A 12,427-nucleotide genomic window follows, 5' to 3' on the forward strand; every position below is an offset into this window, starting at 1 on the left:
AATGGCTGTAATACTAGGTCCCAATCATAAAAGGCCCTTGTCATGGTTTATGTCTGTGTCCCCCAGGCCTCATGAGTTTGCATTGTGTATTTGTGATTAGTTCATTGTCTAGTGCTTGGATTGATGGTGTCAGTGCTCCACCCACTTAGGGGTGGAGCCAGGATGTGATGTAATGGCAGGAAGAAGGTGTGTCTTGCTCTTTGCTGGTTCCTGCTTGCTGTTGGCGGCTGCCAGGAACTGCGGTCCAGCCATGCCCACCTGCCTTGGAGCCAACTGAGTGTGGACTGAAACCTCCAAAAACTGTAAGAAATAAACCTTTCCTTTCCCAACTTTGGGCTTCAGGTATTTTGTCTCAGCGATGAGTAAAAAGTAACTAAGACAGCCCTCATCATCCATCTGGTTAGGATCTAAGCTTATTTTCCTTTATAAGGGATGTGCACTTTGTTTTTTTTTGGTTGTTGTTGTTTATGGTTTTTTTGTTGGCTTGTTTTATCTTTTTGAGACAGGGTCTCACTATGTGGTTCAGGCTGGCATTGGGCTCACTTTGTAGCAGAGGCTGGTCTTAAATTTGTGGTGATCCACCTGCCTCAGCCTCCCTGGTGCTGGGATTCCGGGAGTGCACCACCATGCCCAGCTGGCATGTACAGTTTTTTACCAACTCCAAAGAGACTTGAGTCTTTTGGTTTACTAAAATGGAAAAGGAAGGATAGGGGTCATTAATTACTGACTGCTGATAAATGGACCCTCTCAAATAACTGAGAAGTAGGATCAATTTGGTCAAGTCAGTCAAACTGAATTATGAGTCAAAAAAATGTGAAGCTGCCTATATTTTATATAGTATCAAAACATAAATGTATCATTTTCTGTTACTTCTGTAACTGATTACCAGAAACTCTGAATTTAACACTGTGAAGTTACTATCTTGAGAACTGTTCCTTCTAGAGGCTTTATCTATGGCTTGTGCAGCTCCCTGAGGCCACCTGCATTCTTTAGTTCCTGCCTTTACAGCAACAGTGCGGCACCTTTTCTCCTTTCTGACATTTGAGAAGGGCTTTTGTGATTACAGTGGGCCCATCCAGATCTCAGGATAATCTATCTCAAAACTTTAACAGCTTCTGCAGAGTTCCTTTTGAATATAACGCAATACACTCAAGGTTCTGGAGATCGGGAATTAACTATATATTTATGGGCCACTGTTGTGTCTTCAGTAGCATAGTCGGTATTGCCACTACTGACCTAATTAGAACACTCTTACTGGGATGGTGTCATGTTCTTGGTAATACAGAGCCTAGTGTTGCCTCAAATTCACAGTGATCCTCCTGCCTCTGCCTCCTGAGTGTATGCCACCACACCTGGCTCAAGATCATAATTTTTTGCTTGAGAGTTCAAATTTACCAGTGGCAAATAATATTGTCAGTTGTTTTTCCTAAAATGGCAAGTTTCCTTCATTGGCTTCCAATAAAATACCTGATGCACAACTGTTTGAATCATAAAATGTCAGTCCCAATAATATATAGGAATTCAAGGGTAGAAATTAAAAATATTCACTTTATGGCCATATTAAAGGAATTATAAAACTAGCACTGAGAGCTCACAGTAGCTCAATTATGTTTTCTAATACAAGATGATGGGACTGCCTTGATAGGTTCAAAGATTCTAGTGATTTTTAAGAATTGTTTTATTTGTTAAGAGCAGAAGATATTTATTGAGAGAAAGCAAGCTTCTGTCCCAGATAGACAAAAAGGGTCCAGAGCACGTTGCCAAAGATTCTGTGTTTTCTAGGGACTTTTATGGAGCAAAACCACAAACTGAAGCAGGTCCCTCGTGAGGAAAAAAATGAAGATTTGCAAGGTAGGTTTGAGGTGGGACAGAATGACGGGATCCTAGTGATTTTCCGGCCAGTCCTTTTACACAGGATTCAGAGCAAGTATCAACAGACTGAAAAAGAAAGTTACAGTGAGTGCCATTATGAATATAGTTTTCACAGCATGAGCACCTGGGAAAGATCTTGAACAGCAGAGCCCGCCGGCCAGGAACCCAGGGGAGTGCGATTTCAAAGTTGCTTTCTTAGAGAAAAGAAATCTGCCAGCAGAGGGCAGCAAGTACAGCAGCTTTTTTCAATTTATACTGACAATCCTTATTTGTTATGAAGAAATTACAGACATGTATCAGTGTCCTGGCTATTTTAGGGTTTAATAAAGCGTATCTTTTTTTTCTTTCAAATGTTATTGTTGTGCTTGCTTTGGCAGCACATACACTAAATACTATTGTTCAGTTTTTTCCTTTGTATTATTCTTGTAAGGGCTCTAGATTAATACACTATTTCCAGTTTACAGAATTTTATGTCCTTCCTAAGTGTGGTGGGGCACACGTCTGTAAATTTGAGGCTAGTCTAGGCTACATTGTGAGTTCACATCCAGCCTTAAGTACAGAGCAAGACCCATTCTCAAAACCCCAAAAATAAAGCACTGAAATAGAATGTAACTTTTATTTATTTATTTATTTATTTATTTTTCCTTTTTATTGGTACCAGGGATCGAACTCACGACTGCCTGCTTGCAAGGCAGGCGCTTATGTCACTGAGCTAAATCTCCAGCCCCGAATGTAACTTTTAAAGGAAAAAAAAAAAAAATCACAAAACTACTTATCAGTGCAAAAGTAATAATCACTGCTGTAATACTGATTATTCTGTTTTATGTATTTCACACATTTCCTGATGGCAAAGATTTTTGCTTCTATATCTTTATTACCTAAAATAATGCCACACAGGACACACTCAATACTTAAGGCATCAGTAATGGCTGCAAGGTATAAAAATACAAATCACTAAATACAAAAAAATTAGTAATAAATGACAACGGATTGGGCTAACACAATTTTTTTTTTTTTTTTTTTAAACCACAACTGAAGAGTTCAGTGACTGAGCTGGATGTGGTGGTGCTCATCATGATCCCGGCATTCTCAGGGGTCCAGCCAGGAGGCCTGCAAGTTCACACCCAGCCTGGGCAATTTAATGAAACCCTGTCTCAAAACAAATAAAATGAAAGAAGGGTGGGGATGTAATTCAGTGTGAAGGCTCTAGGTTCAGTTCAATCTCTAGCACGAAGGGTGGGAAAAGAAAAAAGAATCACCAGAGTATAACAGACATGCACATTCCATTCTCAGTGTAAAGTATCACTTACCCATGTAAAAAAATCTACAAGTCAACCAAGTTTTTAAAAAAAAAACAAATTAGAGCTACAGAATTTAAACTCATCCACCAGATATATCTGTTATCACTGCAGCTTCCTTCATGTTCTCTGGATTTCCATTTGGGAGCATCTGCTACATACAAAGTTAATGCCACTCTGAACCTACTGTCACATCCTTGGCTGCACATCAGGACCACTCACAAGTCATGGGAAGCAAATAATACATCAAATATTAAACTGAAAAATTCAAAACTATGTTGGAGAATCTAAATATTACTAAGAAAATTTCCAAAATTTGGAACATTTACATTTGAAAATATGTTTTTAAAATTGTGTTTCCTATCATTAAAGAGTTCATTTACTGTTAACTCACTAGTATGGATCACAGAAAAAGAAAATACAACATCAGTATTCCCCATAACATGTCCAACTATCCAGCCATCGGTGGTAAAACAGCTTGATACAGTGGGCTCCTTTTTACCTTGATATTGATATTGAATATTATCTAGTGAACGCCACCTGGAGGAAATACCCTCCAACTCATGTGTACTTCCTTAAAACAGTTACACTTCGTCCACCCCCAGTGTCACCCTTGGAGGTGTTCATGATTGTTCTTTCCTGACAAGGAATCCCTTGACTGTAAAAAGCTCCGTGAGAAGACATGGTCAGGATGGGAGCAAAGACACATACCACAATATGTGGAAACCAGAAGAGTTCAAATTCTTACATATAAAAACAAACATGAAAAAAAATTACATTGAACATTCATCTATGGTTAGGTCAAAGATTCACTAGAAGGAAAGTAATGATTAATCAAACTACATTTCAAGTAACTTGCTAAAAATATCTATTGTAGCCAGGCATGGTGGTGCATGCCTGTAATCCTAACACTAGAGGCTGAGGCAGGAGGACCTTTACAAGTTCAAGACTAGCCTGGGCTACAAAGTGGGCTCAAGGCCAGCCTGAACTGCATAGTGAACCCTTTCTCAAAAAGTATATACATACTACAGGGCAGTGGTAGTGGGCTTGCAAGTCCACATCAGGTGCGGGGTTCAATCTCCAGCACTGTCTACCAAAAGAATAAAAAGTATAGCAGTTGAATGGCTACTAAAATGTGACCTAAAAAAAAAAATGTGGCCTAAGACTTCTAAGGGGCTGCCAAGAGTGGAACAGATCAAAACAATTTTGGTAACGTCATTACTACTACTGTTAAATAGATTTTTACCTTTTTTTTCCTTCACTAATGCATGTACAATGAAATCTCCCAGAAGTACACAATATATATGCCAGCAATTTTACCCAGTTGTTTTTGTGTGTGTGTGCAATTATTAGTGCAAGGATCAGGATAATGGGGGGGGGTGTGATTTTTAAAATTCAGCATTCCTAAATTGTCTTAAAGATTCTAGTTAATACGTCTCTATTTTGCAAGAAAATAAGTCTGTATTTAATAAGACAATAATGCTTCATGATGAATATCGTGGAGGAGCCCTGAATAACAAAGAAGTAAAATATGGATCAATCTGTAATATAGTACAATAAAAAATAGTATTATCTAATTTGGAGATTATAGTTTGTATCAAGATGACACTCAAAAGCCTCGTGCAGCGATAGGCAGGCTTTTGGGGAGCTGATCGGACCGTGGCCCCGCCCACTCCATATCAGTGCGTCGGGAGGTGGAGCACGGTGAGAGGAGGGTCATGGAGTAACTGGAAGTGTACCCTCATGGCTCCTCCTTCACACCCCTCCCCATCCGGGCCTCCTTGCACTGAGCAGCCTTCCAGTCTGTCCGTCCACCCTGCCTTCCTGTCTTCAGCCCAGCCAACTATGCACTACAAACATGAGCCAAAATAAACCTCTCCTCCTTTAAACTGTGAATGTCAAGTATTGTGTCTCAGTGACTAAGGGTAAATGATGAAAACGAAGTAAAACATCAGCAATATAGATTACAAAATTCACTGTTTCCTCTGTTTAGGCTGCTTTAACAATACCATGACTTAAGTGGCTTGTAAGTATCAAAAGCTGTGTTCTGGAGGCACTAGTAGAGCTGGTGCCTAAAAAGGGGTAAGTTCCTTGTTCATCGATGGCAACCTGCTCAGTGTGTCCTCACATAGCTACAGAAACATTTTTTTCACTTTGCAATGTTATTTATCCATAGATAAATTTATAGATTTATCCATAGATAGTTACTGTACATCTAAGAACACTTTTTAGTCATTAATCGGTCTTTAAGAAAAAGCTATATAAAAGTTTACTGCAAAATTAAGTCTCAGGAGATTAGGATCCTCAGTAAGTAAGAGAAAGAAACTTCAAAGGGCCACTGTTCCCTCTGTTAATTTTCCTAACTTTAGCAGAGCACACTGTAAGAGGTAAATGTGGATACTCTGTTACAAAGGTAATGCCCACCGTAATGCCCTTGTTTATTCTATGGGAAACAGCCCTTCTGCTCTCTTGAAAGTTTTTAATATAAAAAGGCCATGTTCCTAAAATGTACTTATTAATTAAAAATTATCTCAGCACACAAGCCAATGCTTTAATTATTGTCCCTCATGAAATTCACCTAAAGTTCCAGAGCAATTTCCTAAACTATTGAGGGGTAAAGGGGAGACACACTGGTCTTCAACTCAACAGCAATCATCCTGCCGCAGCCTCCCAAGTGCTGGGCTTACATGTGTGCTCCACCTCGCCCACCCAAAAACTGGCTTTTGATTCACCTGTTCTAAAGTAGAATTCCCCAGTAACACACAATACAAAAGAGATAGGCCTTGCAAACATACTTTGAAATAGATAAATCTGAAATATGATTTCCTAATCATTTTTTTCCTTAGGGCTAAACTCTTTTTTTTGTCTTTTTCCTTTTTATCGGTATCGGGGATCGAACTAATGACTGCCTGCTTGCAAGGCAGGCACTTATGCCGCTGAGCTAAACCTCTAGCCCCTAGGGCTAAACTCTTAAAATTTTCAAATCAATGGTGTATGCATTCCATTCTCATATTTAAATCATTTTAACTTCTCTTTCAGGAGAGAAACTTTCATTTCTTCTTTTTGGCTTACAGAATAATTAATGTTCCCAACCTAGACACAATTCACTAAATAAAATTAGACCCCAGATAAAAATGCATAGATACACAAGTAATGAAGCAACTTCTAAAATCAAGTATCCCCAAGTATCCAGTATCATGCCAGCAATGACAGAAATGATCGCCAACTCAAGATTTTGAATGGAATGCAAATGATGTATCTCTGATGGAACATTACCTAGCTATAAAAAGGAATAAAATACTGCTGCATGTTATATCATAAGAGGATCTTCAAAATATTAAGAAGCCAATAACAAGAATAGTTCTTACTCCATTTATACAAGATGCCCAAATGAAAACATAAACTATTGGGCCCCTAACAACACAATTAAGTCTAGTATGATTCATCATAGTAGGATAGTCATGATAATTGTAATTAGAAATAATTATTGCTGAGCATCACAGAATCTAATCAGTCCTATCCTCTTATGCTGACATGAACAACACTGATAATACGACGAGATAGGTGAAGTATGTTGTGACACACACTCTGCTAAATACTGTTTCAATATTCACAATAATCCAATAAATTAGGTTACCTTCCATTTGTCAGTGGAAACATCTCAGTATCTACTAACATCGTTAGTAACTGAAGTGACAAAATCCAGATAATGAGCTCTGAACCTATCTTTTTTTCACATTGACTACATTTAAGTCAAGGTACATCATTTCAAGATGCACAGGTAAAAAGAATGCCAATAGTCCTTTTTAGGACAAGTATTTGAAACAAAAATATCTTTGGATCAAAAAGAATTGTGTTGAGCCGGGCGTGGTGGCCTGTAATCCCAGCATTCGGGAGGCTGAGGCAGGAGGATCGTTGTGAGTTCGAGACCAGCCTGGGCTACAAAGTGAGCTCAAGGCCAGCCTGAACTGCATAGCGAGACCCTGTCTCAAAAAGACAAAAAAAAAAGAATTGTGTTGAATAACAAAAGCCATTGGTTGTATTTATGGTTCTATTTATATACCATTCTTGAAATGACAGAATTTTATAGACTAAAAACAGCTTATGAGGTAAGGCATGGTGGCACATACCTTAATCCCAGTAGAGAGGAAGATTGCTGTGAGTTAGGGGTCAGTGAGGGCTGTAAAGTGAGTTCAAAACCAGCTTAAACTGCATAATGAGACCCTATTTCAAAATGACAAAAAAAAAAAAAAAAAAAAGCCCCACCTACTACAATACAGATTACAAGGACTGGGAGTTTAGTTCAGTGGCATAAGTGCCTGCAAATTCAATCTCTGGTACAAACAACAACAACAACAACAACTTACAGGTTCCCAGGCATTAGTACAATACCGCATGAGGAATATAATGGGACAGTCCACATCTGTGTGTGACTTTCTGGTTTCTAAAGATGTACCTCTACGAAAAGAAAGTGCTCTAAACTATATAACTGCATGTATATTTAAGTGTATAAGATAGAAAATGATATCACAGAGTTTTATTGGATCAATGAACAGAACTGTTTGCAGTATCATTGATGGAATGTCCACTTTACAAGCTTTAATTTTGTGACTTGAACAATTATTTCTAAGATGACAATATGTAATCCATTAACTAGTGATTTCCTACTGTTCATTTTTTTTTCTGCAAATCTGTATAACTTGTACCCTTTCTCTGCTTTTTTTTTCTTTTCTCCTTAAATAAAATTTAAAAAAAAAAAAAAGATGTACCTCTACACTGAGGGTAGTCCTTTCCCTTCCAGCTTACCAATGGCTAGCTTAGCCAGCAGTCAGGATTCCTTCCAGAGATTTTTTTTTTTTTTTTTTTTTTTGTCTTTTTCGTTTTTATCGGCACCAGGGATCGAACTCACGACTGCCTGCTTGCAAGGCAGGCGCTTATGCCCCTGAGCTAAATCCTCAGCCCCTCCTTCCAGAGATTTAGCTCACAATTCTTCCTCTCAGACAAGAAGAGGAGACACATGTTAATTTCTTCCTTTACATCCAAAGAACTAATCACAATTTTTTCACAAACTCCAAAAATGAAGCATGCATAATTTGCTTTAAATTTTTATTTTTATTATTTTTTTAAATTTTTATTTAATGGTTTAAAAAAAATTTTTTTCAGACAAGGTCTGCCTGTCTCAGGCTGTAATTCAGGCTGCTTTAAACTCTACCGTATAGACCAGGCCTAAAAGTACTTTTATAATTTTCATTTATTTTTAATTGTAGTGTTGGTGATTGAACTCAGGGCCTCATGCCCCCTAGGTAAAGACTGTGCCACTGAACTATACCCATTTTATAATTTTGAACAAAGGTATCGGTGTTTATCAAAGTGTAAATCCACTCAGTACAATGGAATTTATAGCTGATTAATCATCTTGGTGTTCTGGACTCATCCAAAACTCTGATCTCAGGAGAGATCTTGACCCTACCACACAGTTCTCACCTATTAAGTAATCCCCAAATCAGCATGAAGGTCATGGGTTCAATCCCTAGGTGAAAGGAGAAGAGAAGTAATGTTCACTCAATAAAGGCAGAACAGCTTATGGACCAGACCAGGGTGACAAGCCAGGTAGGATTTGTGCCCTGCAGCACACTTTCTCAAGGCGAGGAAATGACAACCCATTTCCTCACCTTTCCCAGCATACTGGCACCAAACCATAACCAGCACATAATCCACATGCCTGCCAGTATGCAATTAGACTGAAAAGAACAGAGCAGTGCAGGGTTAACGAGGCGTTAAGCTGGTGTTTCAAGCAGGGGGAAGCTTGTGTTTCTTATAGCCAATGAGAGGCAAAGGCTAAGTAAGACAGGACCTTAGAATGGCTTCCTGGAAGCAAAGAGCCAGAGGAGCTATTTAAGTCAGTTGCCACCACAAGGTGAGTAGGAAGCGCACCTCACTGCCATTTGAGGCAAAAACAGACCCATGAGCCTGTGCTGGCCCTGTGAATTTATCCAGATAGTGGGCTTCATGCAAAGAGCCATGCGGGCATCTGCATATCTCATCCTTTCCTGGTCAGAGCTCTACACTTAGAACTGCAGAATGCAAACTCATGTCATTCCCTCAACTCTAAAAAAAAGCCCTATTGCTTCCTTTCTCAGGTGACCCTAAACCTTCCTCTGAAGGCCAACTCACTGTCATCCACTCCGAGTTTCCTCTTACATACACAAGAGAATCTGATCTCATGCTGTTGAGGTTTAGGCATTCCTGCAGGTGACTCCTTGGCTTTGGTTCCTGCCCACTGGACTGCTACAACACCTAGAAAAAGGAAGCAGGGTTACCCAAGGAATTACAAGGGCTTGGAGGGTCAGACTCAAGCTTCACTCACAGACAGGTTCCACAATCTCCAGGCTGTGCAGCCCAAGTAAAGAAGGCATTTAACCCCTCTGCAATCAGCTTGCGCATCAGGAAAGGGAAAGGTGGGGACACCTCCCTCTGAGTTACAGTGCAAAAGAAGACCGAAGAGGTAAACTCTGCAGTGTCTTGTCTTTTGCTATCCTCTGGAACAGCATCACCTCTATTATCTACTGATGGCAGCTCCAGGAGTTATGGGCATAAATGCACCTGGCAGAATGGACCATACCAAATAGTCCTAAGTGCCTTAGATGGGGGGGGGGGGGCGGTGAGATCTCATCCCAGGACAGTTCCAGACATAGCTGGACAGACCTCTGACCGTATCCCTGATGTAGAGCCTATGGCTGAGAAGCATCTTCCCTTCAAGACCCACAGCTTCCCTGTCTCTATAATCAACTCCAAGGAGTTACTTTTGTCCAACTCCAACGAACACTGTTCTCTCCAAATCAAAGTAAGTTTTAACTAAATAAAAAGGCAAAATGGAAAAACAGTTAAATCTTACCTTGTGGGAAAAGGGCAAAGAATGACAGTGTTTTATGAAGAATGTGCACAAAATAAACCAAAATATCTGGGCGTGGTGGTGCATGCCTGTAATGCTTCACCTGGGAGACTAAGGCAGGAGAAGCAACATGAGTTCGCATAAGCATGGGCTACACAGACAGACAAACCGCCCCCTACCAAATAAAACCTCCACCAAAATTATGTAACATTAATATCTGCCTAACAAACAAGTATATAATTAAAACAGGAAAATTCTCATTGACAAAGAGAGTATAACAAGAACTTATGTACTTCTGAGACCTATCTATTTATAAGGATATCCTATTTATAGGGATATTAAATGTTATGTGCTAAAAGATCAAAATATATACAATCTTCTGTCCCAAGCACTCTCCTTCAAGGTAATTTACCTTTGAGAAGAATCAAAGCTAATTATAGGTTTTTTTTTTTTTGTCTTTTTCCTTTTTATCGGTACCAGGGATCGAACTCACGACTGCCTGCTTGCAAGGCAGGCGCTTATGCCGCTGAGCTAAATCCCCAGCCCCTAATTTTAGGTTTTAATGCACAGGGAAAATCATTGCAGCAATATTCAAAAGTGAAAAACTTAATCTAAAGATACAGAGTGTGGGTGTGGGCCGGGCCTGTAATCCCTGCACACGGTGGGGGCAGGGTCAGCGCAGCACAGGGGGCAGAGGCTCACTGCTAGTTTGAGGCCAGCCCGAACTGCATAATGAAACCCTCTCAAAAAGAAAAGAGAAGAGAAGAGAAGAGAAAAGGAAAGGAAGAAAGAAAAGAAGGGTGGGGGGGAGGAGAGGGGAGGGGAGAGGGGAGAAGGGAATAGGAAGAAAGGAAGGAAAAAAGGAGAGACCAAATAATCTAAGTCAATTATGGCACAACCACAACACAGATTATATAGACTTTAAACAGATGAATCAGTAGGCTTAAAAGGGTAAGATTTTCCTCTATTTGATAAAGGGAATGAAGTACATATTTGCATAATCCACATACAAATTTAATCCTAATTTTAAATTGTTCTAATCTTGTATATTTCTGATTATATCAAACTTAGACTTGTTTTCTATATTATACAAATCCAATTTTAATTTTGGGGGTTATTTTTAGTTTAGGTTTTTGAGACAGGGTCTCACTATGTAGTACAGGTTATTAGACTTACCTTCCAGTGATCCTTCTGCCTATCCCAGGCGCTGAGATTACAAGTATGTGCCACGCCCAAGGGTGTATTTTCAATTTTATAATGGAAATGTAATGTGGTAGTGTGAATTATGGCTCTGTTCTTTACAACTTCTTTTAAATATTAAGAATTGAAACCGTGTATGGTGATACACACCTGTAATCCCAGCACTTAGGAGGCTGAGGCAGGAGGATTGTTGCAATTTTGAGACTAGCCTAGGTTCAAAGTAAGCTCGAGACCAGCCTGAACTGCACAGTGACACCCTGTTTCAAAAAAAGAAAAGAGAAAGACTTGAACTCAAGGTGTTATCTATGCTAGTCATATGCTCTAGCAGTACACACTCAGTAAAAAACGTTAAGAACTTGAGCCATTCATGGTGGCACTCCCCTGTAATCTCAACACTTGGAGGCTGAGGCAGGAGGATCATTGCAAACTCGAGACCATCCTGGGCTACAAAGTGAGCCCAAGACCAGCATGAACTGCATAGGGAGACCCCATCTCAAAAAGACAAAAAAAAAAAAAAAGGTAAAAATTTCAGATTAATACAAGTCACCTCACTCCAGAGTAGTACCTTGGGAATTCCTTTCCTTAGTTTTTTGAAGCAAGAATAATGGGTATTAGCAGAAACAGAACTGTAAATTCTACACATGATTAAATTTGGGAACTGCACAGCACCTCAGAATACAGCAAGAGGGCTGGGTAAAGGCCCTGGGTTCAATCCCCAATGTTGCACAATTTTAAATTGTCAGGAAAAGATTTTAATCAAAATATGTCCCAGTTTATTTTCCCCCACAATTCCTTAACTGGAAATGCTCATCATCAGGATATTCCAGGTGACTTCCAAACTGAACTTCCACTCACTAAATATTTAGATTACAACGAGCCAACACACTTCAAATAGTTTTGCAAAAGGGAATACAGTAGAAGTGCCACAGGCTTAGTCTCCAAAGAGAGCATCTGGCTTTAATATGCATGAGATTTTTCACTTCCCACACTAACACTGCCCTCTCACCTAACTACAACAGGTGTTTGTGTTGGGGAAAAGACACAATAAATAAATATATAGAAAGCATATAATGAAAAAACTAAGGTCATACATTTATACAATAGAAGTACAACAGCATCAAAGGCAGACACTGAGGAGGCACCTCTATGGGAGCAACCAGAAACA

The sequence above is a fragment of the Cavia porcellus genome, unplaced genomic scaffold (assembly GCF_034190915.1).
Source record: "Cavia porcellus strain 051 isolate PalLab524CR breed Dunkin Hartley unplaced genomic scaffold, mCavPor4.1 scaffold_13, whole genome shotgun sequence".
In the NCBI taxonomy this organism is placed as follows: Eukaryota; Metazoa; Chordata; class Mammalia; order Rodentia; family Caviidae; genus Cavia; species Cavia porcellus.